The sequence below is a fragment of the Girardinichthys multiradiatus genome, chromosome 19 (genome assembly GCF_021462225.1).
Source record: "Girardinichthys multiradiatus isolate DD_20200921_A chromosome 19, DD_fGirMul_XY1, whole genome shotgun sequence".
In the NCBI taxonomy this organism is placed as follows: domain Eukaryota; kingdom Metazoa; phylum Chordata; class Actinopteri; order Cyprinodontiformes; family Goodeidae; genus Girardinichthys; species Girardinichthys multiradiatus.
In genome coordinates, this window is record NC_061811.1 from 2,467,262 (window position 1) to 2,493,675 (window position 26,414).

The window sequence follows — 26,414 nt, forward strand, 5'->3', positions numbered from 1 at the left end:
CAGTTATAAAGAACCTTATAGAACATTTTAATTGTGCACTTTACAGCAGATAAACATCCAACTTTAAGTCCAACCATTCAGGACATGTTAAGGATGTACTGAGGTTTAATCTCCCAGAGGCGATTCATATTATTTATTTATTGCCGCTGTTCTAAAAACCCAAACGAGATGTTTTGTAAGAACTATTTTATCTCTGTGTTACTTACAAACTCAGTCCCAGAGGAGCTGATCTGTATAGGAAAGAAGGTTCGCTTTAAACAGTTCTGGTTGAACACCTGACAGTTCACTTTTATTTTAAAACAGCTGAACTGCATCTCTGGTTATACTAAGAAAACAGACCACAACCTGTGCAGCTCAGATGTTTAGCAGCTACATTTTTACCTCTTAAGTTTAAGGTCCAATCGTTTTGATTGGTCTAAACTTGTATTACATTTATAGGTCTAAATCTTGCTATGAACTGAAGTATCATTGACTGATGTCTAAATGAGGTCTGCATATTGCTTTAATGTTGAAATCAGGTATTTTGCTCACTGGGGAGACGTCCTCCTGTTGATGTTTTCTGCTCCTGTAGACCATCAGCTTCAAGGCTCCATATGTTGTGTGTTCAGATATGGTATTCTACATGCCTTTGTTGTAACCAGTTGTTATTTAAGCTACTGTTGTGTTTCTATCATCTGGAACCAGTCTGCTCATTCTTATCTGACCTCTGATGTGAACAAGGTATTCTCCCCACAGCTGCTGCTGGCTTAATATTTTCTCTTTTTCATACCATTCTTTGTAAACCTGAAAGATGGTTATGTGTGAAAATCTGAGTAGATCAGTAGGTTCTGAATTACTCAGACCAGCCGGTCTGCTACCAACACCCATGGCACATTTAAATTCACTTTTATCCCCTCTCATTTCCATTCTGATGCTTAGTCTGAAGTCTTTACCAAATGTAGATGTGTAATTGAATTGGGTTGCCCAGTAATTAGCCATGTCTCTATTTATGTTAACAAACCACTGAACAGGTGTACTTCATACAGGGAGTGTAAATGTATGCTGCGCCAGAAACAAAATGTAGGCCTAATCACACAAAAACTGCACTATTGGGAGGACTGTGTGTTAATGCAAGCTTTCACTCACTAATGTTCCACCCATACATTGCTAAGACCCACTTAATCCTTGCAGGATTGCAGGTGGGGTGGGTGCTTATCTCCAACAGTTTACCTGCTTCCAACAGGCAAGAGGCTGGGTACGACCTGGACAGGTCGTTTGTCCATCACAGAACACAGAAAACCATGTACTTACAAGCTTTAGTCCTAAGGCCAATTAAAAGAGGTCAGGTAAAAAAGTAAAATTAAAAAGTGGCCAGTTAACCTAACATGCATGTGCATGGGCTGTGGGAGTAAAATTGAGTACCCAGAAAGAACTCACAGATGGGTAGAACAAGCAAACTCTACACAGAAAGGTCTAAGCCACAATTTGAACACCTGCTGGCTGTGCGATAAAAATGCTAAGAACTGAGGAGCTATGCAGGACCCCAGTTAAAGTTTTGGCTAAAATATTTCCTATTCGGCCTCAACTCCCCTGTACACTTAAGAGGCTATGCTGTATTGAATCAAATCCAGCTTTCAGTATACTAATTACATATCGATGTCCCTCAGTGTCTAGATTGCCTCAACCTAAGGGCCAAAAGAGAGCCATTTATTTCAGGTGCCAACTAAAAGGGCTTTTTTCAATATGCGTTAAAAGTGTGTGTGAGTGAAAACCACACAAGCATTAATGGCAAACAGAGACAACTCCAAACTCTAGGAGAAACAAAATTGAAACCAAAACAGAATGAAGAAAACACTTGTTGCATATTTAAAGATATTGCCATAATTGCAATATTTTTTGTTGATTTTGGGAGTAATCTATTGCAAAAATGGCAAAATGACTAAAAATTGTGGAGGTAATGTTTACTAAATGGAATGAAAAATGTATTGTATGATAGGCTCTTTGGTTATTAGTTTCTAATAACAGAAAAGGTCAAATAGGATTGTTTTTATTATCGCACAACATAATCTATCAGAAACAAAAGGATATCATCAAATAAATATATTTCTTACCTCTTTTACTCCTTTATTTCAGAAACAAACCTATAAGCTGTGAATATTTGGGAATAGTTTGTGTGTTTAACTCTGCTTAACTTGGTTCATAAGACATGATACATATGTTTTACATCAGATGCTATTGTCCTGACTTGAGTGGGCTGTGGACGTGTTGCAGTGCTGGGATTGCATATCTGTGTGCGTGGGCACAGTTTTTTTACATTCAAGAACTGAGGAGTGTGAAAATATTTACGAGAAAGATGTGAGAAGTAACTTCTCACTAAGTTACTGTGAGAACAGACTGTGTTTATCTTTCTCCTCTGCAGCTGTCTGAAACTAGCTCTGGCAGATGATCGTCAATTGCAGAATCTCACCCAGAGTCTCATAAGCACAATAACATAAAGACATAACATAACCATAAGTTCACAGTCATAAGATTATGGGAAGCAAAGTCCAACCAAGTCATGAAAATATTTACCAAGCTACAAAACTTTAGTTTGCTAACATCAAGTAAGCTTTGATGTCAGTTGCTTGGAGAACGTTCTCGATGCAGTTTTTGTGTAAACACTTACCACCGTTGTGAATTACAAACACAGTGCTTTCAAATTCCTACCATATGGCCTGTTTGTAAGGTCTTCAAACTGCTGCTAATCATCATATAATTACTTACTTTGTGAGCTCAAATTGAAGGTGGAGAGTTGACTTTGTTCACTTTTTGGCGGAAACGGTGCTATGCAACGTCACATCATTACTCTTCAGCAACTTTTGGCTGTTGTTACAGCTGTATTGTGCTTCTTTACAAGCTTCTATTTTTGGACATGGAAACAAATTTAACTTTCATGAGCTACAACCTGGAACACAAGGAAAAGTTGAAAAGAAAACTACATATGCCCCTTAAGTGTCTAGGAAAATATGCAAGTTAATTCTTCATACAGGAATTAGGGATATAGCTCCAATGAATTGAATGTTCTGTGGTGTTTTTCCATGGTACACAAAGCATGTTTATCAGACTCCTGAGGCCTCTACTTTAGTAAATTCACTAACACTAAATGTGATACAAAAGACAGTAGCAGTGTCTGCAGTGACTTATTTGAACATTTCATTGTGCTAGAGCAAGCATCTCCGGTGACCCTTAAGGTGTCTAAACACACAGTCTAATAGCGTGCTCACAGAGTCCAGACTGCTGCTGGAGTTGTATGGGTGAGGGAGAAAGGTTGCGATGACTTGTGTATTCTCACATGAGCCATCTTGGTAATGGGTAGGCAGAGTGTACAAGGTCATTAATATAACTGGAGAGCAGCAAAACGTAATGTGCTAAACTTTAATCAAATATTTCTTTCCACACCATCTCCCAATAACATAAGTTACTTAATAGTGAAATAACCCGGTCAAAAAAAAATGCAAGAAAAGTGATAAAGTACAAAACAATGAAACATGATCAAATAATGAAAAAAACTGTAAGGAACAGTGCAACTCTTAGACAAGTGAGAAATATTCATGAATTGTCTTTAATTTGCTTAATTTAATGTGAAACAGATGTTCAAGTCTCAATAGGTATAAAAATTATCTGATTTGAACATGTATTTGATTTTTTCTAATATGTTCTGAATATGCTGTTCAATTGATATGTTAATGTATTAAATAATAAATTAATCAAAGGCTGAGTAAGCCTGCTGATCTGCAATCTCCTTTTTATTTAGATACGTCAAAAATACATATATCGTCAGTACTTTGAAGAAGACACCAAGATCCATAAACCCTGCTTGACTTAGATCCTGAATCCTACCTGGAGGAAATGGTCCCCCTGTTTCCAAATTGTCAGGTGAGGAAAAGAGATGGAATGATTCTCTAGACCTTGATTTTATTTGGATGAGTTTTGATTCCAAATTGGTCATGTTTTCACAGAAACACTCAGGAATCCCAACAATATATTCATCCAGTTAGCAAACTGGCCTGCATTCACAAACCCTTCTATACATTAAGGCATTCATATCCATCCATTAAACCTATTATTCAACATCAGCTCCGCATTAATATCCGTCAATTCATCCAACAATACATCGGTTCATCAATTATATTTTAATTTACTTATCCATATAACTTCAGAACTAGTTCTAGGAGCCCCAACAACCATCACAGCAGTAATTACTTTCAGCACAGTCATTTACAAGTATACATTAATAAAAGTATAAATTTTAGTTAGTATTTTATTAATGAAATAAACATACATGTGCTATAAAAGGCAAAGCCAATACAAGTACAGTATACAGGTCCTTCTCAAAATATTAGCATATTGTGATAAAGTTCATTATTTTCCATAATGTCATGATGAAAATTTAACATTCATATATTTTAGATTCATTGCACACTAACTGAAATATTTCAGGTCTTTTATTGTCTTAATACGGATGATTTTGGCATACAGCTCATGAAAACCCAAAATTCCTATCTCACAAAATTAGCATATCATTAAAAGGGTCTCTAAACGAGCTATGAACCTAATCATCTGAATCAACGAGTTAACTCTAAACACCTGCAAAAGATTCCTGAGGCCTTTAAAACTCCCAGCCTGGTTCATCACTCAAACCCCCAATCATGGGTAAGACTGCCGACCTGACTGCTGTCCAGAAGGCCACTATTGACACCCTCAAGCAAGAGGGTAAGACACAGAAATAAATTTCTGAACGAATAGGCTGTTCCCAGAGTGCTGTATCAAGGCACCTCAGTGGGAAGTCTGTGGGAAGGAAAAAGTGTGGCAGAAAACGCTGCACAACGAGAAGAGGTGACCGGACCCTGAGGAAGATTGTGGAGAAGGGCCAATTCCAGACCTTGGGGGACCTGCGGAAGCAGTGGACTGAGTCTGGAGTAGAAACATCCAGAGCCACTGTGCACAGGCGTGTGCAGGAAATGGGCTACAGGTGCCGCATTCCCCAGGTCAAGCCACTTTTGAACCAGGAACTGCGGCAGAAGCGCCTGACCTGGGCTACAGAGAAGCAGCACTGGACTGTTGCTCAGTGGTCCAAAGTACTTTTTTCGGATGAAAGCAAATTCTGCATGTCATTTGGAAATCAAGGTGCCAGAGTCTGGAGGAAGACTGGGGAGAAGGAAATGCCAAAATGCCAGAAGTCCAGTGTCAAGTACCCACAGTCAGTGATGGTCTGGGGTGCCGTGTCAGCTGCTGGTGTTGGTCCACTGTGTTTTATCAGGGGCAGGGTCAATACAGCTAGCTATCAGGAGATTTTGGAGCACTTCATGCTTCCATCTGCTGAAAAGCTTTATGGAGATGAAGATTTCATTTTTCAGCACGACCTGGCACCTGCTCACAGTGCCAAAACCACTGGTAAATGGTTTACTGACCATGGTATCACTGTGCTCAATTGGCCTGCCAACTCTCCTGACCTGAACCCCATAGAGAATCTGTGGGATATTGTGAAGAGAACGTTGAGAGACTCAAGATCCAACACTCTGGATGAGCTAAAGGCCGCTATCGAAGCAGCCTGGGCCTCCATAAGACCTCAGCAGTGCCACAGGCTGATTGCCTCCATGCCACGCCGCATTGAAGCAGTCATTTCTGCCAAAGGATTCCCGACCAGGTATTGAATGCATAACTGTACATGATTATTTGAAGGTTGACGTTTTTTGTATTAAAAACACTTTTCTTTTGTAGGTCGGATGAAATATGCTAATTTTGTGAGATAGGAATTTTGGGTTTTCATGAGCTGTATGCCACAATCATCCGTATTAAGACAATAAAAGACCTGAAATATTTAAGTTAGTGTGCAATGAATCTAAAATATATGAATGTTAAATTTTCAACCTAACATTATGGAAAATAATGAACTATATCACAATATGCTAATATTTTGAGAAGGACCTGTATGAATAGCCAATATATAAATGTATATTATTTTACTTAGAATTAAAATATATTTTAATCTTAATTTAAGAAGAAAAATTATGAACAAAACCATGATTGTTGGTGTCTTTTCTTTCAGGTCTTTCAGGTCAGAATTCACCCATTCATAGGTTGATAGAGCAATTACTAACTAACCAAATGTAAAGCTTTAAGGATCAAGGCAGCCAAATTCAGGTTATAATGTTGTCTGCTAAGACCAGCTGATTGACTCTGCAAGATTCTCTCCTTCTGAACTTAAATGTGGTGACAGTGGAATGACTCCTTTTACATAGCAAGAAACCTGGTACAGAACCAAGCTGGGATGGGTACATTTATCATAACGGACTGTGGTGGAACAGTTGGCAGCACTGTTGCCTTGCAGCAAGAAGGTCCCAGGTTCGACTCCTGGCCGGGGGTCTTTCTGCATGGAGTTTGCTCCAAACGTTTACTCAGAGACCTGACTTGAATCTGATAAATAATCTGTTGAAGGAACTAAAGCGTAGGGTGACGGAAAGGAGGCGTTCCAACCTGAAAGACTTGGAGCTCATTACCAAATACAAATCATCAAAACACAAGAGGAAGCATGCAATAAACTGCTCAGCAAATACATTTATTACATTTATAGGGTTTCTTCTAATAAAGACCTAATAAAGAGTTTTCCACTGACTGTTGAGAAGAGAATAATTTAAAATGCCATCTTTTTTATTTGTTTTTAAACTAATTCTTATTTGACATTTACTACCTTTTGAGAGATGCTAGTTTCATTTTCTAACAGAAATAAACCTTTAATCATTAACAGCATATTCAAAAAATGCAAGGGTTGAATCTAATAGTTTGCTCATAAAATGTCACATTAGATCAGTAAATAAATCTAAAGAGGTTTTATACCTTAAAGGATTTTCTTCTTGGTTTTAGGTCTTTTTTCAGATGTTAAGTCTGATACTAAAAAATATGAACCAAAACGAAGAGTTTGTTGTTCATTTACAGCAAAGAGATCTCACCTCTAAAATATTGTGAAACATGAGTTATTTTTCACCAGAACCTCTGCTTTAATTTCCTCTGTCTCTCCCAATTGAGTTTTTACTAAGATTAAATAAAAGTGTTTCTTTTTTTGTTTGTTTGAATATTATTACATTTCTGTGTTTAGTCTGGCATGAAAAGTCATCTAAGGAAGGCAATGTCCAAGTTTATTTTTCCCCTCTGCACAGATTTACTCTTCATCTTCCTGTTGCTCTGTTACACTGTGATCACTCTGTGCCAGTTGCATTGAGTCTTTGACTTTGCAGCAATCCCTTACTCTGAGGAAACCCATGGTGACTTCAGATGGAATTTATGACTCTCTCAAGAACCCTCGGATACACGGTAGAATTCATGGTGGGTTATGTGATGGGAGGGGAAAAAACAGCTTAGAACTGCAACTCAGCTATCATAATTTGCGTTCAAAAGCCAGTCAATAGATCTGGTTGGTTTGTGAACATTAAAACAGTGGAAAGGAACAACTCCCTTTTCAACACAGCAAGCCTCTGGGCATGGTGCTGGTGGTGTAGGGGTTAAGCCGGCGACCATGTGCAGAGGCTGTAGTCCTTGATGGAGCTATCCCGGAACCCGTGACCTTTGCCGAATGTCTCCCCCTCTTTTTGCCCTCTTTCCTGTCTACCTACTGTTGGAAAAATAAAAAAATAAAGGGCTCTAGTGCCACAAAATATATACACGGTACAGACCAAAAGTATGGACACACCTTCTCGTTCAAAGAGTTGTCTTTATTTTCATGACTGAATATTGTAGCTTCACACTGAAGGCATCAAAACTATGAATTAACACATGTGGAATTATATACTGAACAAAAAAGTGTGAAACAACTGAAAATATGTCTTATATTCTGGGTTCTTCAAAGTAGCCACCTTTTGCTTTGATAACTGCTCCACACACTCTTGGCATTATGTTGATGAGCTTCAAGAGGTAGTCACCTGAAATGGTTTTCACTTCACAGGTGTGCCCTGTCAGGTTTAATAAGTGGGATTTCAAGCATTATAAATGGGGTTGGGACCATCAGTTGTGTTGTGCAGGAGGTGGATACAGTACACAGCTGATAGTCATACTGAATAGACTGTTAGAATTTGTATTATGGCAAGAAAAAAGCAGCTAAGTAAAGAAAAATGAGTGGCCATCATTACTTTAAGAAATGAAGGTCATTCAGTCCGAATAATTGGGAAAACTTTGAAAGTGTCCCCAAGTGCAGTCGCAAAAACCATCAAGCGCTACAAAGAAACTGGCTCACATGACGACCGCCCCAGGAAAGGAAGACCAAGAGTCACCTCTGCTGCGGACGATAAGTTCATCCGAGTCACCAGCCTCAGAAATCGCAGGTTAACAACAGCTCAGATTAGAGAACAGGTCAATGCCACACAGAGTTCTAGCAGCAGATACATCTCTAGAACAACTGTTAAGAGGAGACTGTGTGAATCAGGCCTTCATGGTAAAATAGCTGCTAGGAAACCCCTGCTGAGGACAGTCAACAAGCAGAAGAGACTTGTTTGGGCTAAAGAACACAAGGAATGGACATTAGACCAGTGGAAATCTGTGCTTTGGTCTGATGAGTACAGGTTTGAGATCTTTGGTTCCAACCACCGTGTCTTTGTGTGGCGCAGAAGAGGTGAATGGATGGACTCTACATGCCTGGTTCCCACCGTGAAGCATGGAGGAAGAGGTGTGATGATGTGGGGGTGCTTTGCTGGTGACAGTGTTGGGGATTTATTCAAAATTGAAGGCATACTGAACCAGCATGGCTACCACAGCATCTTGCAGCAGCATGCTATTCCATCCGGTTTGCGTTTAGTTGGACCAACATTTATTTTTCAACAGGACAATGACCCTGTTAGGGTTTGAAAACGTTTGTATTGTTTATCACTCATGTCTGCTCTAAGTGCCTTTCCCTCCTACATGCCACAGGAAGGGAGATGGGGACAGGAGTGAGTTATGCTTTTATCAGCAGCATCTAGGGGCTGCTCAACCAAGTCCCACTCTCCCTCTTCTGTTTAAAATCAAGACACATGAACCCTAACCTTTCTGACCCCCCGCCCCACACACACACGCACCCTGAATGTTTGTTGAACTGTGTGTGAACCAGTATGTATAAATAAAGAGAGAGGGGTGCCAACACTTTGTAGTCTGCACTGCAACAGTGAGCTACCCTTGCTGCAAGTAAATCTGACTCTGTATCGTCCTTGCCTCTGAGTTGACTAATTAATACCTAATAGACCCCAAACACACCTCCAGGCTGTGTAAGGGCTATTTGACCGAGAAGGAGAGTGATGGGGTGCTGCGCCAGATGACCTGGCCTTCACAGTCACCAGACCTGAACCTAATCGAGATGGTTTGGGGTGAGCTGGACCACAGAGTGAAGGCAAAAGGGCCAACAAGTGCTAAGCATCTCTGGGAACTCCTTCAAGACTGTTGGAAAACCATTTCAGGTGACTCCCTCTTGAAGTTCATCAACAGAATGCCAAGAGTGTGCGGAGCAGTAATCAAAGCAAAAGGTGGCTACTTTGAAGAACCTAGAATATAAGACATATGTTCAGTTGTTTCACACTTTTTTGTTCAGTATATAATTCCACATGTGTTAATTCATAGTTTTGATGCCTTCAGTGTGAAGCTACAATATTCATAGTCATGAAAATAAAGACAACTCTTTGAATGAGAAGGTGTGTCCAAACATTTGGTCTGTACTGTATAAAAAAAAACCAAAAAAACAGAGCAAGCCTCCAGCAATACTTGGCTTAGTATTAGGGACCATCCACTCCAGCTAACAGTGGTTTGAGAGGACAAGGCTTATGAATACATGTAGGAGTCCAGGGTGTTCAGGGTGTACCCCACTACTGGAGATGGGCACCAACTCTTTGCGACCCACTATGGAAGAAGCGGTAGAAAATGCCTGACTGACTCACCTTATTATGAAGGTCACCCTTTGTTTAACACAACAAGCTTCAAATGATTTGGATAAATAGTCATGAATTGATGAACTAAAACATTAATACTTTAGAACAGGTTTTTATCCAAAAGGCAGGCAGGTCATCCAGAGGTAAACAGAGAGGCGTAGGAAGCTAAAACCTGTTTCATTGCAATAGTCCTCTTCTTTTTGACACAACTAGCTATGAGTGATTTGGATAGGACTTAAACTCACCTAAGACCATTGCTGATTTGTTATGCAAACTGCATAGAAACAAACAGTCTACAGAAAAGCTGGTGATAATTTTGCTGTAGGAGAAGAAAAAGAAACAACCTGCTGGGACGGTCGCCTTACAGATAACAGACATGGCATCTCGCATAAGTTAGAATTCATCCTCAGTTCTAAGGAGGTGCTCCTGATGCTTTTGCAAGCAATTTTCTAAAAACCCTTTTTCTTAAAAAACCCTAATTCTTTTTTTTAGCACAAACCTTATGACTCAACTGTGCTTCTGACAATAATAGTTTACCTTTGGAATTTTTTACCTGTGGCTCATCACCTTCCCAACAGTTTGTCTGATGTGTAGAAACATTTCTAAGTTTACCCTTGTGGTGCATGACATTCAGGCTTACCTGTCTGCTTCTCTCTATTCATTATACTCATTTAAATATAGAGTTGTACTGAACTGTGGGATTCTTAAATCAAAATTTGCAGCGAAGCACCAACTTCTGCAAGTGTCTGCTGGTTGCAACTTTTGGCCCATAGCGCATGAGCTTAACAAATACAGGTCCTTCTCAAAATATTAGCATATTGTGATAAAGTTCATTATTTTCCATAATGTTAGGTTGAAAATTTAACATTCATATATTTTAGATTCATTGCACACTAACTTAAATATTTCAAGTCTTTTATTGTCTTAATACGGATGATTTTGGCATACAGCTCATGAAAACCCAAAATTCCTATCTCACAAAATTAGCATATCATTAAAAGGGTCTCTAAACGAGCTATGAACCTAATCATCTGAATCAACGAGTTAACTCTAAACACCTGCAAAAGATTCCCGAGGCCTTTAAAACTCCCAGCCTGGTTCATCACTCAAAACCCCAATCATGGGTAAGACTGCCGACCTGACTGCTGTCCAGAAGGCCACTATTGACACCCTCAAGCAAGAGGGTAAGACACAGAAAGAAACTCATCCATATTCAGACAATAAAAGACCTGAAATATTTCAGTTAGTGTGCAATGAATCTAAAATATATGAATGTAAAATTTTCATCATGACATTATGGAAAATAATGAACTTTATCACAATATGCTAATATTTTGAGAAGGACCTGTAAGAGTATGGCAGCTGGTACAGGAAACATTCTGCCAGCTGCAGCATGTGGAAGTTATGTCCATGCTTATTTGCATACCTTGCACTAAGAGAAAATCCAATCTGAGTTTTTAATAGGAGATGGATTTTGATGCCAAGTGAATGTGACAGTGTAAATACATGGTGAAGCAGTTGAACTGGTTTAAATGTGTCTGAGTGATAACCATGTTTGGAGAGTAAGTCAAAGACTTAATGCACAGAAGTTGCAGTTGACAGGAAATAGAGCTAAAAGGTTGTGACATTAGACTCATTAAAACTTAAGATATTATTATGTTAAACACACACTCACTGTATCGAGTCTCTCATGGCATATGTTACACAACTCCCAGTGGTGTCTGCCAAATGAATTATGCAGACTGTAGTGGATCCATCTTTAGTGATTCTCTTAAAGAGTTATACACACACAAAAAACACTCAGGGTCTCACGTTCTCAGTCTGACTAAATCAAGTGTGGTTATGCATTTTCTTTGTGCTCCCTGGAGTGTAACTGTTTGAAGTAGAGGTGCTAGAAGCCATCTTAATTCTTTCTTCTCCTTACTGAGCATCATAGACCTGAGTTTATTTGGCTAAGAAAAGTCTACATACAACACATTAAATTTGATTCCCAATATGTGTTTTCCTTGGCCTCTGCTCCCTCAATCCTTCAGCATGTGATAGAACATTTCTTTCATTGTAGATATAAGTGACAGGTTTCATAAAATTAGACATACAGGCCCCAACATGTTCAGATACTCATCTTTTAACAAGTGGTGCAAAAGGTCTTAGAAAGTCTTAACCTGGCTAGCCTGGTAACCTTTAGTAAGTGATCATGATTGTTTTGGATGTTTGGAAAAAAGCTCCTGATCCACCGTGGCTCTTCTTCTACTGGTGTTACTGCTTCAGTACACAAAATAAATGAATTCATGAAGGACTACCTCTAAATTTTTCAAGTTTACCTCAAATCAAACCAGAGGATCAAAACTTGGGCACGGTTGGGGTTCCCAGTGGGACAATGATCCCAAACAAACACCCAAGCTGGTTTTAGACCAAATTAAGCAAATTAAGGAGGCCAACATCAAGCTCCTAGAATGGATTTCCCAAATTCCCAACCTCTGTCAGCTTCCATGCCACAAAACCAGTCAATTAAAATAAAGCCCAGAGTGGTCAACTGTCCAAACAGAATGATGTATGCATGGTCATGAATACACACACAAACCTTATATGTTATATTGAGCTAAACCAGCCTGTTAGGGTTAGGGTTGGAGAATATCAATGCATACAACATGTCTACAGGACATTGAAAAAATAAAGGAAACATCGCTAAATATGAAGCCAAAAAAGTGAGGTCAAATGTTTATTTACAGACAATAAACACCATGGACCCCAAATGTAATAGGAAGGTTAAGATTGCTATTTTCCACATTTTTCATTAATGGCTGGACACTTGATTCAGTTCTATATTAAATCAATTCTCATTTCAGACTTGTGTATGTTGCAGCAGTTCATAATGAAACAATTCTCCTGTTGATTCTGCAAGGAACAAAATGTATTTATTTTTTTCATAAAACTACTCACATTGTCCTTTGTATGTATTTTAAGTCTTTTTATAAACCTTGCTTGCATGTTTTATTTTTGAGATTAATAAATTGCTTGATTAAAAATTGCACACCAAATGCATCCATGTTTGTACGTATTATCAACTGTGAATGAAAAGGTAGCCTTACATTTATGAACACGTTGATCAAGTTGTATTTTTCAGACTACTGACCACAGATGATATGGATCCTATGTTTAGATTTTTTGCTGCTGTCATTTCTGAGATCACAGTCTCCCTGAGGAAATCCGCTTCAAGTTTATTTGTTGTTGAACGTGCAGCAAGAAATATGAGGAGGGAAATTTGTTGCTCTTATTCTCTCCTCAGCAGTCCCAACAGACCTCAGATCCAGACCTCTTGTCTAAATCGCCCTCTCTTGCTCTTGCTGTCTTTCATGCAGCTCTAAGGGAGAGGCTTAGGCTTAGAGACTCAAATGGCTAAGTGAGGGATAATACTACCATTAAAGTGAGAGAGCATCGAGACAGTGCTGGAGGTGCAGACAGAAAGTGGGATGGGAGAGAAGGAGGGATAAAGCAGGGCCAAATGAGAGCCAAGTCTCAGCCCAATCTGCTTTGCAGAACTGTTTTAGCTCAGTTACTTGGAGCCTGTTTAAAGTCAAGCCAAAGCATCTCAACTGGATTTTCTCAACTGGACTTTGACTAGGCCACTTTAAAACCTTAACCTGTTGGTGTCCCTTGTATTTTTATTTTGCTGTATAACCCAAGTAAAAATAATAATAATAATTTAGACTTTATTAATCTCACAAATTATCCTCTGCATTTTAGCCATTCCTTAGTGAGCAGTGGGCTGTCTTTGTGCAGCACCTGGGGAGCATTTAGGGGCTAATGATCTTGCTCAGGGACACAGAGTGGCAAGCTGTGGAATTCAAACCAGGGTACTTGTATGTAGGTTTAATGTTATTTTTCTAAAATGCTGTGTTAGTTTGACACCAGATGTAACGGGACGTCCTCATCCAGAAGACTCCACTCTCCACACTCCACTCCACACTCATAAGTCCACAGAATATTTTTCAAAACGTTTTGGGGATCATCAAAATGTTTTTAGTAAATCTGAGATGGGCCTTTGTATTCTCTTTGGTGAACAGTGGATCTCTCCCATGGAGGCCATTTTGCCCATTTTCATTCTGGTTGATGAAACTTGAACTCTGATGTAAGCCTCTGACCTTTAGTGAGGCAAGTGAGGTCTGCAGAACTTTAGATGTTTTTCTTCTGTGACCTCCTAGATGACTCACCAATGGCCGGGCAATTTTGGTAGGCCGGCCACTCTTGGAAAGGTTCCCCACTATTCCATGTTTTGTTCATTTTATGGATAATGGATCCATTCCCCAGGGTCCAAAAGACCTACAAATTACTTTGTAACCCTTCCAGACTGATAGATTTGAAGAACCCTTTTGTTAAATTTCTTTAGTTTGGCACTTGATATTGCTTTTTGGGATGTTCTAGCGTTCTTCATGTTGTCAGACTGGTTTTCCTCTAAGTTAACCTCTAATCCCTCAAGAGGGTTTTTGGAAGTTCATGCTCGATATAACATGCCCAAATTTAATTCAGTTCTTCTCAGAAATTATAAACTCCATTTGATACCAATAATATTGGTTTCACATTAAGCTAAAACATACGAGATTCCATCAGAAGTGTAAATATCACAGTTGCTGCTATTATTCCAGAGATGATGAGGATGGAACACAGAGAATAATTAGATTTTTTTTCTCTCGCCAGAACGTTTTTTGTAATTGTACAGTATATAAAAGCTTTTACAAATATCATGAATAAGGCTACAAACTTTTTAATACCCTAAATCTGCTTGTGAACATTACATGTGCAAAGATTTATGCAGCTGAGGTAAACTAAAGCAAAGTTACAGAGCTGTAAAGACATACCTAGGCGCTTAGCCCAATGGCACAGTATGGCACATGTTGGCACATTTACTTGCAACTTTTTTTTATGTCTAAGATAGTTCGCTTTAACGTATCCATTTTCTAAAATACTCAAGTTAGGTTAAAATAAATCTTTTCCTCACATCTTTAGGGTGACCACATCTGTTAGATACAAACAGGCTGGAAACAAAATAAACACAATTTGTTTGAAGAGATAACAAATGGCCCTTAAGTAGAAAATCATTCATTCCTTTTGTGTCTGTCGCAGAATTTGCTATGCAAATGGTTATATACCTAAATTCCCCCCTCATATTGTTTATATTTCTAAATCATGCATCCATCTATAGAACAATGAATAGCATTACTATATTAGTCACATGACAAAATACAGTCAGTCATTTTCTACCACTTATTCCATAGTGGGTTGCAGGGGAGCTGGTGCCTATCTCCAGCAGTCTATGGGCAAGAGGCGGGGTACACCCTGGACAGGTCGCCAGTCCATCACAGGGCAACACACAAACAACCATGCACACACTCATTCATACAACTAAGGGCAATTTAGAGTTACCAATTAACCTAACAGGCATGTCTTTGGACTGTGGGAGGAAGCTGGAGTACCCAGTGAGTACCCACGCATGCACAGGGAGAACATGCAAACTTCATGCAGAAAGACCCCAGGCTGGGAATTGAACCCAGGACCTTCTTGCTGCAAGGTAACAGTGCTACCAACTGCGCCACCAAGCAGCCCGACATAAAAAAACAAAAAAACATACAAAATAAAAATACATATAATCATTATTTTGTGAACTGCCATTTCTTTCTTTGCCTCGCTGGCATTGTTGTTTAATTGTCCTCAGTTCACTTTCTAGTGTAAAAGGACTGTAATTCCCCATTGACGGAGTGTGCAAAGGTAGAAACCATTAGCAGTCTGGCTGTGCACTGAGTGGGTACATCTGAGCATGTGTTCCTGGAAGTTGAAGGTCAGTGAAAGGAGAAGCAAACACCATCACTTTTGTCAAACAGGGCACAACAGAAAGGAGGAGGAAAGACGTGTGTTACAGAGAGGAAGGAGAAGAGAACAGGAAAAAGGACACAAAATAAGGTGAAAAAAGAGAGCAGAAAGAGTACAACCAATAAATAATTGATCACAGTGCTTTAAAAAGGGGATACCATCACACTCCAGCCCTTGACACAATGTAACTTAGATAAATCTGTTTGAACTAATGTTTGCTTTGCTGCTTTTGTGTTCTACCAGTTAATCAGAAAACCAATTAAGTGGTTTCTTCCTAAAACAGACATTTCCATAAATTTTGGTCTTACTGATTTAGTTTATATGCTGTTTCTATTTGCCTAAGAATGATGTCCCACCCAACTAACTGTGTTCAAACAGCAAGTCACAGCAAGCCAGGGGTGGGTCTAGAAGTTTTTATTTTTATTTATGAGGTGGCAGAATGTCTAATGGCAAATAAACCATCAACTTTAAACTTCATACAACTCTAAATACTCTTTTCCTGTTAATGATGATTCTATATACGCCAATAATAAAAGAAAAAGATTTATGAATTATATATTTTATATTTGACCCAGTGGTGGCACACATTAAAATAAAATCGACTTAATTAAAGGCTGTGAATAATTACATGCAAATAATACCACTTTTTTAAATCTTTGACACAATAATGACTGAATCAATAAATAAGCATATAGATTTTCTATTTTGATGATGTACAACATCTTGTACTCGTACTTGTACTTTTCGTCTTCCGCTTTATCTGGGACCAGGTTGAGGGGGCAGCAGAATCAGCAGAGACGCCCAGACGTCCATCTCCCTAGACACCTCCTCCAGCTCCTCCGGGGGGAGCCCAAGGCGTTCCCAGGCCAGCCGAGAGACATAGTGCCTCCAGCGTGTCCTGGGCCATCCCCTGGGCCTCCTCCCGGTGGGATGTGCCTGGAACACCTCCCGAGGAAGGCGTCCAGGAGGCATCCAGTATAGATGCCAGAGCCATCTCAACTGGCTCCTCTCAATGTGGAGGAGCAGCAGCTCTACTCCGAGCCCCTCCCGGATGGCCAAGCTCCTCACCCTATCTCTAAGGGAGTGCCTGGCCACGCTACGGAGGAAGCTCATTTCAGCCGCTTGTATCTGGGATCTCGTTCTTTTGGTCATGACCCAAAGTTCATGAGGGTAGGAACATAGACCAACCAGTAAATTGAGAGCTTCACTTTTCGGCTCAGCGGTCTCTTCACCACAACAGACTGGCACAGCATCCCCATTACCACAGCAACTGCACCGACCCATCTGTCAATCTCCCGCTCCATTCTTCCCTCACTTGTGAACAAAACCCCGAGATACTTGAACTCCTACACTTGAGACTTGAGGCAGGAACTCCCCTCCAACCTGAAGAGGAAAACCCACCCTTTTCCAGTCGAGAACCATGGCCTCGGACTTGGAGGAGCTGATCTTCATCCCAGCCGCTTTACACTCTGCTGTGAACCGCCCCAGCGCATGCTGTAGGTCTGTTGTGGGGCTGTCAAACTGCTTCCACCAGGGAATGCATGATGGCAAGATTGAGGAGATCCTCGAAGTACTCCTTCCACCGCCCGATAATGTCCCCAGTCGAGGTCAGCAGCCTCCCACCCCCACTGTAAACAGTGTTGGCGAAGCACTGCTTCCCCCTCCAGAGGTGCTGGAAGGTTTGCCAGAATCGCTTCGAGGACAACTGGTCCTCTTTCTCCATGGCCTCACCGCACTCCTCCCAGGCCCGAGTTTTTGCCTCTGCTACAACCTGGGCCGCTGCACGCTTAGCCTCACGGTACCCGTCAACCGCCTCAGGAGTCCCACAAGCCAACCACAGCCGATAGGACTCCTTCTTTAAGTTCAGGCATTGCTGCCGCGACAGGCACCATAGACCTTACAGCCACAGCTACGGGCAGCAGCATCGACAATAGATGCGGAGAAAATGGTCCACTCGGACTCTATGTCTCCAACATCCCCCAGAATCTGGTCAAAGCTCTCCCGGCAGTGGGAGTTGAATACATCCCTGGCCGAGGGCTCTGCCAGACGTTCCCAGCAGACCCTCATTATGTGCTTTTGGCCTGCCAAGTCTGTCCGGCTTTCTCCTCTTCCAGCGGATCCAACTCACCATCAGGTGGTGATCAGTGGACAGCTCAGCCCCTCTCTTCACCTGAGTGTTCAAAAGATGCGGCCGAAGGTGACGAGCACAGAAGTCCAATAACAAAACACCACTCGGATTCAGATTGGGGAGGCCATTCCTCCCAATCACGCCTCGCCAGGTGTCACTGTCATTGAAGTCCCCCAGCAGAATAATGGAGTCCCCGGGAGAGGCACTATCCAGTACCCCCGACATGAATGCCATGAAGGTCCGTTGGCCGAAACGACAGTCAGAGGCCTGTCCCCAACCCGAAGGTGCAGGGATGCAACCGTGTCATCCACTGGGGTAAACCCCAACAGGATACGATCTAGCAGGGGGGCAACAAGCAAACCCACCTCAGCCCGCCGCCTCTCTCCATGGGCCAATCCAGAGTAGAAGAGAGTCTGGCCCCTCTCGAGGAGATGGGTTCCAGAGGCCAAGATGTGCGTGTAGTTGAGCCCGACTATTTCAAGTCGATATCTCTCGAACTCCCACACAAGCTCAGGCTCCTTCCCCCCCAGCGAGGTGACATTCCACATCCCTAGAGCCAGCCTAAGCATCCGGGGATTGGGCCACCGAGGTTTCCATCTTCGTCTGCTGCCCATTCCCCTCTGCACTGGTCCCTCACAGTTCCCCCTGCAAGTGGTGGGCCCACTGAGGGATGGCCTCACGTCTCTCATTCGGGCTTTGCCTGGCCAGGTCCCTCGAGGAACAACCCAGCCACCAAGCGGTCTCCGATGATTCCCGACCCCAGGCCTGGCTCCAGGGTGGGACCTCAGCTCCGCTGTACCAGGCGAGGTCACATGCCTCAATGTAATGGTCCTCATGAGGCTGTCTTGAACCGCTCTTTGTCTGACCCGTCACCTAGAGCCTGTTTGCCATGGGAGACCCTACCAGGGGCATTTAGGCCCCAGACAACATAGCCTCTAGGGTCATTCGAGCACTCAAACTCCTCCACCACGTTACGGTGGCGGTTCAAGGAGGGGTTGTAGAACACCTTCTACCTTCATTTAGTGGTAACTGGAGTGTTGTGGGTTTGCCTTAATGCTTGGTTTGCCAGATCCATACAGAACCAGATGTAGTTGCATTTAGAAAGTCTTACAGCAGGTAAGCTAGCACCACTACACTTACAGCTATGTAACGGAAAAAGTTAAAGACTTCTATATTGTACAGAACAGCATTTTTGTCATTTAGAAGTGGTCAACCTCCTCCTGTGTCAATCTGCTTTTTTAGTGGAAATTGAATTTTTACATCCCCAAGCTTTTATTCACTTATTTACACACTAGTTCAAATTGCATATGGGTTTACGTTCTTCAGTGCGATCAATTGCAGTAATTTTTAAAGCATTATTTCTTCCTAATTAATTAATCAAAATTAGCTTGAAAAAGTTTCAGTTGTAATTGTACCAGAACTGCTTAATTTTTTGTCATTGCAAAGTACAAATTGGGTTTCTAGTATCTAACCAAAAGTTATTATTACTTTTTTATCACCATTAGAAGGAAGAATTAGCTTTCAAAATGCTGGTCCTGTCATCGTTTTTAAGGCCAATTTGACCCACATGCAGAGAACACTCAAACAGAGAAACGTTTAAAGAATTTATTAACAATTTGTGAAATGTACAAGGAGCGAAGTTTCCAGGAAGGCCGTCTGACTGGAAGGGAAAACAATAATGTGAGTTCAGATTGGGATACAGACTTGCTAATTCTGTGGTTAGGCTTACTATTTGGGTGGGGCGATCCGCCAGGGGGAAAATGGTTGCGAGTCTGGGACAGTGAGGTAGTGCTGATTCTGTGGGGCTTCTTGATGATCTAGGAAGAACTGTAGGAGGGTGGACAGGGTTCGCTTAACCAGACAGAGAGGTATCCAGGGCGCTGCATGGAATGAATCCAGAGTCCAGACTGTGACCAGAGGTTTTCTTGAGATCTCCAATGTTGTAAATATGAATCTGAGAATATTATTTAATATTTAATATTAATATTTTAATATTTTATCAAATAATATTTCGGTCTGTTAAGGGTTGTCCTGTGAATACCAGCCCAGTAAGGCGATGGTATTACGACAAAATAGAAAGGTGTGAGATGAGCTCTGACATTATTGAACAGCATAAACTCTGCACACACACGGAATGAATTCACACAATTTCTTAAAATACAAGAATTTATTAATAAAAATAAGTCTACTCAAAGTCAAACACATTTCAATCAACAAACTCTTTACTTTGCTAAAACAATCCAACTAAACTACCACGCAGAATTAAAGAATAATGAAGACTAATGGACTATGTACAATATAAACAAGTTGATTAAAGATGATTCGAAATCATGACCAAAAAGAGTGATGCAACATTACCATGCAATGTTTATGTTTGAGAACCAAGGATTATCTTGAAGAATCTGGAAGTGAAGTTAAGTTAGTTTTGGAACTAACTTAGGCAATAATCAGCAACATCTAGACAACCCTTCACAATGCAAGATCAGATTAAATATTATTTTAATAAAATAATGTTTTAAATAATGATCTGCTGAATAAAACCAACCTTCTGGATGACCATTTCTCAATGGTGTCTAATTAGCTGCCTTTATTTATTAAAATAATATTTGAATAAATATTATTGAGTATTTTGGAAAAGAGCCAAATCTTTCTGGAGAAATGGGGCTTAATGGTGTTTACTTAGTTATCAACTCTAGCAAATTATGTTCAGGGACTATTATTCACTAGCTTGAAAACTAACAACCGTTCTGTTGACTAGCCTTAATGCTAGCACACGGGTTCTTACCGGCTGGCCGTTGGGCTAACAAAGAAGCTAGCTAAAGTGCTAAGCTAGAGATAGCTTAGCGCCAGAATCAACACATACCTTTAAAATACCAGGGTTAAAATGCATAAGCGCTGACGGCGCGTTATGAGCAATGTTCTGGTTAAAACCACCCTTTAAATAAAGTTTATCTTAGCTTCAAAACATACAAAGAACACGAACCGGCCTGTGTGCTACAGGTAGCATGCTAGCACCAAGATAGCCGAGTTCCACAAAACAAACTTCATAACATGAAAACGTTTAGATCATTTCATCCTAAACAAATCTGTTAATCTGCCCAAAACCCAACCTCTGAACCTGTTGAGGGAATGTTGTCCAAGGGCGAAGTTTGAAGAAGATATCCGTTGTGAACAAAGAGTTAGCTTCCCGCTAACTTCTTCAGTTTCTTCCGATCCGAAGGTGCGTTCGTTCTGTGAACAAAGGTTAGCTTCCCGCTAACTTCCTCAGTTTCTCCCGATCAGAAGGTGACCAGCTGTTCGTTACCGTAAACACGTTTGCGGGCCATAGTCTTTCCTCCAGACTTGGCTTGTCGAAACAGCTTCTCCACCGGCTTCTCTCAAACCCGTTTGCTTCTGTGGGGCCTCGAAGAGAAAATGTAAGCAACTCTTACACCTTAATTTCCCTGTTCATGAATGAAAATACCGGATACACAGACAGTATTTCATTCTACTTAACTTTTGCATATGATCGGTGATCGGTCCTTGGATCCAGTTGAATTTATGTCTTTTTACCAGCAAAAGACATTCAGCGCGCTTTCCCCTCCTATCCGGTTCCTATGGAGAGCCGCGTGGAAGAGAAAGACTTGTGGAAAGGTGGGGCTTTTATTTGGGTATTGGCGCCACAGGAAGTCCGCAGTTACCCCCTTTCCTGGCTGTGCTGGAAGAAGGTCAATGCACTTTATTTTGAAAGGTTCCAGGAAAGTATGTACCGGAGTTTTAGTGTTGAAAACCCATGGCTGTGTGGTCCCAACATCCCCCCTTTTAGTTCCAAAGAATGGGACGAAATCCAGTCTTTGGGGCTAACAATCCGTCCTCAGCCATGTGAAAAGAGTCACTGGGTTCCTGTAGCAAGGCAGAGTTCAACAGTTCATTTTTGGTTCAGAGGTTAGTGTTTGGACAGGAGTAAGGCAGGCTTGGGCAGAGACTAATACTAATAAAATGTTTTAAAAGAGAAAGAAACAAAAACAAAAGTCACGTAATAATTTTCACACCATAATAATACTGCTTTTAAACCTTACTTTCTGAAGTTCAAACCATAAGAAAGAAAAAGATTAAAACAGAATATAGGGTGTTGGAAATTATTTACCATCTTCATACCTTGTTTGATAGATTTACAGGGTTGATTCTGGCCTGCAACGGCTTGCCAGGTCTTTTAGGAACGCTGTTACCTCAGTTATAACACGCCTGCAGATCATCTGAAACTCCTCCTCTGTGATGACATCTTTGGAGTGGCTCCACTCTTTACCACCAACCTTACAGTTCGATGTTGCACTGTGAAAAGGTGTTTGTCTTTTGACTGGTGGCTTGTCTTTTGGCTGACACCAGTTACCACCCCCCTGGTTCTGTTGCCTCACTTGGGGACTTACTTTGCGCCTCTTCTTAGGCCTGTTCTGAGTTTGAATGTTTAACACTCTAACTTTGCCTTTTCCTGCTCTGTCTGAACTGACACGTGTTTCCCACACAAGCTGAGCATATCTACGAGTCTCCTGCATGGAGAGATTCTCTGTTATACAATGCATAGTCACTTCATACTGCACGCTAACGTGGAGGTTGTGAAGAAACAACGACTTAAACGTGTGGTCTTCTTCAAGACCTGGAGCATAACATCCCTGAAAATAAACTGTCTTCAAACGGTGGAAATATTCTCTGGGAGATTCAAACTGTTTTTGCAAAACTGTCAAAGCATTAATAGTGGCAGCGGCTTCATCTCTGTAAACATAGTACTCTTCTCTAAGAGCCTGGCAGAGAGCTGGATAGCTGTCACTAATTTCTGGAAGAAGAGTTTTTATGAACACATGAACACTCTTAGCTGTTGTTTTCCAAATCAGCCTCAGCTTCTCACGATCAGAAGGAAAACACAAGTCAAGAAGACAATGTTCAACCTCACACAGGTAAGCATCAATATTTGACTCCTGGCTACCTGGATCAAAAACTTCTATGTCCTTAGCAAGGGATTCAAGCTGTTTGAAACGGACACCATGCTCCCAAGGTGGACCACGTCCATCTGAGAACTCACAATGGTTAAGTTCATGAAATGGTGGAAGATCATGACAAAACCTCTGGGGAAGGAAACAAGTTTTCTCATGATTTAAATGAGAGCTTTGTAATGACTGGACTCGTGCAAGTGGTGCTGGGTCAGGTTGGATTGAGTCACCTGAGAACCATGTGCTTCTCTCCTGGTCCCTAGGGGTCGACACAGAGTCAAAAAGGAGAGGGGTGCCGATCAGGCTGGAAGGGTGCTCCACCCACTGAATCGGGCCACTTGTGCACGCCGAGTCCGGCATTTGGTCATCTTGGTGGTTGTTCACTGCAATGGGATTTGGCAGGACACCACTGGAGACCATCTGACTTCCAACACTTCTGTTAAGGTCTGTGGAAGTAAGTTGGACACTTTGGCTAAATTTAGGAGGGGAAGACTCTGACCTAGGTGCAGGATGCCTGCTGTCTGAGTCTCCCCCCTGCTGTGGCTGCTGCAGCTGCTGTGAGTGAAAATGCAAATTGGGTACCTGAGAGGTGGGGGTCTGTCCGCCCTTTAGGGATGAAGCTTTCTTGCGCTCATCTGCCTTCAGGTCCACTAACTTTGCTTCAGCTTTCTCCATCCTCTCCTCAGCTTTTGAGAGCTCAAGCTTTGCAGCATTCTCTCTTTGAAGGGCCATCTGATGGTCAGCCTGTAACTGAGAATATCTTTTAGCCTCCAGTTGTGATTTCTGCTGATACAACAAGGTAAGCTGACAAAGAACATCTGAAATCAGAGCATCTCCAGTCGGATACTTAATGAAGTTTACCAACTCCTGAATCCTCTGATCACATGTGGCAAGGTCAAACTGATTTAAAACATCCCGCTCATCTGGAGACAAACGGATGAGATCAGCAACCACCACCTTCTGCATCTCCACGTCTGCTGAATTCACAATGGAGTTTAATTCCATTATTCTGGCAGACACTACAAAATAACAACAAAGTTATGAGAATGTTGCTAAAAGCAACAACATCTAACAAATGTATGTCCAGCTATATATGTATATCTGACTATACATATATTGGAAACATTTGATTGTAAAATGGGTGCACCAGTTGATCATTCAACCTGTGACTTATGATAACACTGTGCTCCAAGTGTTATAATGCTACTCCTTTCTCTAAGGATATTTGTGATTTTAGAGTTAATTTTTCACCTTTCTTTGGGAGAACTAGTGATTAGACACTACTCTTAACCTTTAAGGGAATTTTGTTTAAAATGCAAAGGGAAAATAAAATTGCTACACCTCCTAAGTGTAATAATTGCAATTTGACTTTTGATTCACCCCCCTTTATGGCAGGGTGATTAGTTTCAATTTGGGATTTAATCTGTCAAAAGTCCAAAAGTCCTGTTCTTTCAAACCATAAAACAAACTATAAAGTTCCTGAATGGATACATGTATCAAATTAGGTCAGATACTAAACTAACTGCAAAGTTAATTTAGTTTCAAATTGTGGTCTTACACAAAACACAGCCTCTGGATACATATGTACAGCAACTCTCTGGACATTGAGGTTAACGGAAGTTAAACCAAGTCTCAAGTTATTGCTTACACAGAAGAAACCAGACTGAGTCAGAACATCTAAAATTTTGCTTATGTAGCAGAGTTGATTGTTACTAGCACGGAGACATTGGAGTTATTAATTTTGACGAAAGTCTAAATTTGTGAACTTCTGGAGTGTCACGAGTTATAATGTTCTCTTAAATATAATCAGTGACATCTGATGTTAGAACTCTGATGTTTTGAGTCCTATTGTGACCAGTGACAGCTGGTTTTAAGCTAATCACTTGGGACCTCAATAATGTGCAGTTGTGGTTTTATTCATTCACATTTACGTACAGTGCAAGCTGTTCATAATAATGCCCACCCAGGGATGCCACTACACCCCCTTTCATATCCTCCTTGTCCTTCGTCTGTAGTGCCATAAACTGCTGGTTGACTCAATACATACCCACTACCGTTTGTTGATTTTGCTTATTTAGATGTGTTACCCCTGTGTTTGTAGAATGTTGCATGTTGAGTAGGTGAAAATTAATAAATATTCACATAGATAAAGAGAGAGCGTTTGGTGTTTCATTGTGTGCAAAAAGTGATGTGTCAATCAAAATAAGGTTCAAGTTCCACACGTTTCGGCAGAAACGGTCGATTAAACAGTGACATCTCCAGCAATAGTTATTAATTATTACGGAGTATTTAACGGTTGTAATTGTCAGAGGCATTGAGCCACAATTACAACACCAGAAACATCTCTGGTCTCGATTCGTAAATGAGGATTTTTGGTTAAGAAATTGATTTTGTCAGATTATGATTTGTAATTATAATTATTGATCAAGATTATTCAATCAATACTCATAATCCTAACACCAACAAGGAGCAAGGCTGAGGTGCCTAAGACAAGGTAAACAGACTGTTAGTAAAAATCCTCATAAAACAATCACAAGATACAAGGTACATGACCAGGGAGTACTACCACGAAAGGGCAAAAACACTCAGGCGCAGAAGTGCAGGTGAGCCGCCCTCATATAGTCCTCTGAACTGATGAGTCAATGAAGAACACCTGTCGCACCATCGGTCCTCCAGCTCCACGGCCCCTAGAGGTGGAAAAAGGAAGCAGCAGGCACTAGAGCGTACTAGATTGGACGGGTTTAATCTGAGAGTAATGAAAAACAGGGTGGTTACGGAGACTGGCAGGCAAAAGAAGGCAAACAGAGGCAGGGTTGATGAGAGACTGAATAGTATACGGGCCGATGAACCTGGGAGACAGTTTTTTGGATAGAGACCTGAGTGGAACGTCCCATGTTGACAACCAAACCTGCAGGAGCGGGGCGAAGCTTCTCATCACAGCCATGGCACTGAGACAGTACCGCACCTACTCCAGCTTCTGATGCGTCGACCTCCAAAACAAACTGCTTGGCTGAATCCGGGTGGATGAGCACAGGAGCCCGGGTGAACTAGCTTTTTAAAGTGGAGAAGGCGGCCTCAGCCTCCAGGGTCCAGGTGAAGGGAACCTTTGTGGACGTCAGGGCGGTCAGAGGGCTGGCTGTGCCGCTGTAGTTCTGAATAAACCTCCTGTAGAAGTTGGCAAATCCTAAAAAGCATTGCAGTTGTTTCCGAGTGGTAGGTGTAGGCCAATCTTCCACAGCCCTGACCTTGTCTGGATCAGCACAAACCTGTCCACCCTCGAGGATGTAGCCCAAGAAGCTGATGAATGACGAATGAAACTCACAATTCTCAGCTTTGACATATAGTTGGTTCTCCAACAGGTGTTGCAAGACCAGACAGACATGTCGGTGGTGTTCTGCAAGGGTCTTAGAATAGATCAGGATGTCATCTAAATAAACAAAAACAAACAAATTCAGGAAGTCCCGTAAAATATAATTGACAAGGGCCTGAAAAACAGCAGGAGCATTGCATAGTCCAAAAGGCATGACAAGATACTCAAAATGTCCCAGAGGGGTC